This window comes from Charadrius vociferus, unplaced genomic scaffold (assembly GCF_000708025.1).
Source record: "Charadrius vociferus isolate BGI_N301 unplaced genomic scaffold, ASM70802v2 scaffold257, whole genome shotgun sequence".
In the NCBI taxonomy this organism is placed as follows: domain Eukaryota; kingdom Metazoa; phylum Chordata; class Aves; order Charadriiformes; family Charadriidae; genus Charadrius; species Charadrius vociferus.
The window spans coordinates 2,469,113-2,474,330 of NW_009649473.1; the positions used below are offsets into that span (position 1 = coordinate 2,469,113).

Consider the following 5,218-nt stretch of genomic DNA (forward strand, 5'->3'; position numbering starts at 1 on the left):
GTAATATCAAAAGGCATATTGTTTTGGATAGTGGTTGACCCAAACATAACCACTTTGCTGGCGATGGAAGTATAACCCAACCTTCTGTTTGGAAAATACTTCCATCTCTTACAAGACCATGCACATCTTGGACAACTGCAGCTAAACCTAAGCCTTCAGGTTAAAACTCTGCAGATTTTAAAGCTCGGGCCCTGACTCTCGTTGTCACAAAAAAGAGCAGAAGTTGAAATTTATTCTCACAAATGACTACCAAACCAGCAGACGCACTGAGGCTGCATAAGATCACAAGCGGTCTTCAGTAAAAGTTTCATTTCCAGTACAAAACAGTAATACCATTTTTAAAACAAAACCTACAGATAAAGAGAGAAAAAATTACATCTTAACAAAAAAGATTTATTCTGACTAAACAAAATGTACAATGTTTCCCAAATGACAGTGAGTTTTCACGACTCTGAAGTCTGCAGATTCATTGAGTAACTCGATCACTTCTTACCCAGCAGTTTGATCAAACTACTTTTTCCCAGACTTCTTTATTCCACCGCTGGCTGTCGAAAGAAACAACACAACTGGTTAGACAACAGTTACAGAGCTTAGCTACAAATTTAGTTCCTCACAAAGTCAAATCCCCACTAGACTGCCCGTACAACTCAGATCCCCGGGGTGAGTTGTTTTTGCATGTGTTACTCTTCTGTGTCTGTGATCTCAGATACTTTACCTGGAATGAATAACTTAACATTAGAAACAAAGTTTCTCCTGGAACCAAATATGCCCCATGAATCTACAACAGAACTAAAAATTTCAACAATTCCTTTGTTCCTCCATGGACACCCTCCATTGTTTATTTCTATACAGCAGGAGTATAGTCTGGTCAAATCAAATTCAAGGCTAAAAGAATAAAAGCATTGGTATCCCTGCAGCAACCAGAGCCCCCAGGTGGGATCAAAGCTCTACAGAAGCAGTTATTGGAACTATGGGACTTCCAGTTCTCTGAAATTATCCGTTCTCTGCAGTTCCTGATATTGAAAAGACTAAAGCAGGGTGAAAGAAAAAAACCTACTGACACAACAACAAGTGCAGGATTTTTCGTAAATGCTGTTTTTTACAACATCTGTCACATATGACCAGTGGAAAGGAAAAAAGAATAGCAAGGCTATAGCAAGACAGGCTGCACGAGCTGATGGTCAACAGCAGACTTTGCGCTGCAATATGATTTGCCTTGCTGAGGCTCTTGGGAATAGCCTAGCCCTCCCACAATAACATAATAATCACTATCTGCTTTGGCAAGCATTAGACAAGCACCAGATGACTGAAATTCAGTCTATAAAAAGGCAGAGTAATAATGGCAGGAAAGAACTATGAAAAAATCTGTAAGCGGAAATGCCCTACGCGAAACAAGTTTAGGATGGTAACGACATAAAAGAGAGGCTCACTGAATCATTTTGCAGCGGTCTGAAACACCAAAGACATTCTAAGTCTCTGAGCGCATTTTTTTTGTACACTGATAAATCAGAGGAGCTAGATCAATTTGAGATAAATAAACAATAAATATCCCAACTCAGTGGGACTGGATAGCGCTCCCTCCAAGAGCACTGACAAATGCAGAACTGCTGGCTAAGATTTGAAACTTATCATTACAGCCACCATGTCAGAGGACTCATAGACTAGCAGCATAGCTCCCAGATACAGAAATGGTTCTATAAAGAACTGGGCAACTATAGATGTGCAAGTCTGACCTTGATCTCTGAGAAGATAACAGAGTCTGTAACAAAGCAAATGGATAAACACAGTCTTGTGAAAGTTAACAGGACTTCTATAAATGCTAAATCCTTCCTCACTGACCTGCTGTAACTCTGTGAGGTTGTAATTAAGTCTATGGATAAAGTGAATCCAGGGGATTTCACATTTTCAAACAGCATCTGACAAGACTGCATAGCAAAGGTTGTTAGTGAAACAAAGTTTCTATGGGATTGCTGGAAAAGTCCTTCTAGGACCTTTCAAGATTTAAAGCTTGCTAAAGAATAGGAAACAAGCGTAATGTTTAATGGTCTTCAGAGAATGAGGATGGGATTAGTCACATTAATGGACCACAGGTGAAAACCACCTAGAGGGAATAGGCAGGGTGTACCCTTTACTACTCCTAATCCGATGATTGCAAATGCTGGAGGAGTACAAGGCGAGCGTACAGACTCACATGAACACTGTCTCCCACCATTGTCTGAGACAAAAATTAGGCTGGACACACCATCAAAATGCACCCTGCAAATCCTCTGTGACACAACATACTTTACAGTCGCTTAGGGAAAAGGGTTGAAGCCAGACTAATTTCCAGTCACACGTTTTTTTTCTGCCAGAAACTTACTTCTCTTGAAAAAATTCATCCTCCAAGAGAACAAGTACTGGATTTGTTAAACTTTCAGGACTGCAGCAAAACCTACATGTAATATATCTAGGAAAAAAAAAAAAAAAAAAAAGAATGGTATGCTAAAATAACAGCAGAAATGGATCTGCACCATCCCACCAGAACAGGTCAGTATGCCAGACACACTGCTACACCTGCCAGACCAGAACATGCATCAGTAATTTGGGGGTGAAATTGCATAGTGAAAGAAAAAAGAGCCTCTATTTGTTACTTATCATCTGCACCTGCCATCGACTTACTCATGTATGTTAAATAACTTAGAGTTACATGCCTTTTTATGTTTGTCAAGCAAAACCATTAAATTTTTGAAGCCAGCAAGCCCTCCATTTTTCCTATTAGTATGGCACCTCACTTACTGAGGGGCCCTTTTCCAGCAGCCTTTGCTTTCATCTCCTCAAGTTTCTTTTGCTCCTCCTTCTGCTTTTGTTTAAATGCCAGATCTGTCTAAAGAAAAGAACAACAGTGGTTGTTAACATCTCCTCTCCCCCAAAAAATCAAAAACAACTGACAAGCAATGAGAAACAAAGGTAATGTTCCAACAGCAATAAAAATCTGACTGAACTGACACAAGACGTCTGAATACTACTAAATATGCACAACCTATGACAAAGTTTTTTTGTTGTACCAGAACACAATGACTAAACTTCAACTTTGTATGTTTGATCTTTCTGAAATTAAACACGTATCGTTTCCCATGGCATAATCTCATTCTGCCCTCTGAATGACACGTTTGCACTAAAAGCATTCATTAATATGCCACCAGTGATACTGGGAGCCTTGCACACAAGCGCTGTCTAACAATAAAACTTGGATTATGTAAGACATAAGGAAAAAAAAAAGGTTGGTTTTACCTAAAAAAAGCATTAATTAAAAAAAAAATCCTTCCATGCATGTCACTATTTTTTTCTGGGTTTAATACATTTGTATTAGTTCCAAGAAATCTCATGAGACCACTGGCAAATTGTACATGCAAGCCAGCTGTTGATCATCCCTGCTAGAACAGGCTCCAGAATTCACGAGAGCTCAGACATACTCCATCCCTTACATACATACCCTTCGTAGACATCAAGGCTGAACGGGACCACAGCCCTTTTCCCTGGCACTCAGGGTTTTGGGGTAACTAAACTGAGGACCTTGACAACTGAGATTCTAGAGATTCTTCTCCAACACAATTCATGGCTCAACTACATTTATAACCAGAAACTTTTGCTCTTTTTTAAGTTAAGGCTTCCCTTGCTGCAATGTAAGCCTATTACTTCCACTACCAACCCCACACAGCACAGAATATTCTGTTTCTCTCTCCAGATTTTCCACCGTTTTTTTTTTCTTGTAGATACATGTTCTTTCCTAGTAAACCAATTTCTCCCATTTATCCACTTTCGTGTTTGTTATTTTTTTTCTTGCAGTGTGCTGCAGTGCTGAGAGGAAAAGAACTGTTATATCATGTTTGACACAAGATTTTGTTTATACACCTTGTATGATTTCCTTCTTTTGCAACAACTGATTTTGCAGGTTCATGTTCAGTGGATGATCTAAATCTCAAATCCTTTCAGGTGAACCTGGAGTTTAGCCAGTCATTCTCCTTGTAATTTATATGTTGATTATTCTTACTGAAGAAAGGGATTTAGTGTACACGCTTAATTAAATCAATCTATTTTTTCAAACTTTCTCCAATTTGTTAAAATTACTTTGACCACTAGTCTTGTCCTCTGACAGTCTCTGGCCCCTCCAAATTTTGTTTTCTCCAAAGAGAACAAGCCACATCATCAGTAAGTTAGTCAACCAGCCCACCAAGGCACTAATCAAAATGTTACTTAGACTCTAATCGAAGACAAAAATCTTGCAAAACCCCTCTTGATATGTCCTTGCAGTCAGATGCTGAATTGTTAGCAACTGCTTTTAGAGTGTGGAATTCCAGCAAGCTGCATTCTCACCTTCCATCACCTTTTGTGGTCCAGTTCCTGCCTTGCATTTGAGAAGGTTACGTGAGGTAGCGTTAAGAACCTCATACCTACTGGTTTTCTCCTCAGACAGAGCACTGCCTTGACACACAACATGATTTCCTTTGCTGGCCAGTTTAACTAAAATCCATACTAGCTATTACTTTTTACATTATTACAACCTGGATGCTTGTAAACACTTAATTGGTCTTAACATTTCTCTAACAATAAAACTTACTTACAAAGCTTTTCCCACCTTTTCAGAGAGACATCATATTTGTCTTTTTCCAATCACCAGTGCCTCATCCACCCTCCACGAACCTCAGAAATAACAGCTTATGCTCATACACTGAGCCCTTACATTTAAGTACCTCTAACATGAGATTCACTAGTACCTAATTTATTTAAACTAGTTGATAATCCACGGGATTTGTATCCTGTCCTAGGTTCTCGTGACCCATTAATTTGTTGGGCTCACAGCCTGCTGCTCTGCCGAGGGCCTTCCAGCCTACTCCGTGGTACGGACTCCTCCCTTAGCTAACGCTGCCGCGTTTCCCATAAACACGGGAGGGATGTCAGCAGAAAAAAAAAACCAAAAAAAAAAAAAACAACCAAAAACAGAACACCGGGGCCGGGGTGGGCACCACATCACCTCTTGGTCCCTTAGGGCCGTGAGTTTTACCGTCAGAACGACGCTTCGTAAAACATGACGTTTCATAAAACGCGTATAGCTAGGGAAAGCTGAGCTGCGGGGTAACGTGAAGGCGGAAAGATGCCCCGCCAGGAGCAGGGGCCGTGGTCCGGTGGGGCAGGCTCCCCCCGCCCCGCCGCCGCCCCCGGGGCTCGCCCGCAGCCCCAC

General features: G+C 40.7%; 1 long non-coding RNA gene across 1 annotated transcript; it reads right to left on the reverse strand.

Annotated features, from left to right (window-relative positions):
• Positions 1-210: 210 nt before the first annotated feature.
• On the reverse strand, positions 211-2,865 carry LOC104290726. The gene is made up of 2 exons (XR_717916.1): positions 2,776-2,865; positions 211-545 (listed from the first exon to the last, which is right to left on the reverse strand). It is a non-coding gene; the product is annotated as an uncharacterized LOC104290726 (long non-coding RNA).
• Positions 2,866-5,218: the final 2,353 nt, after the last annotated feature.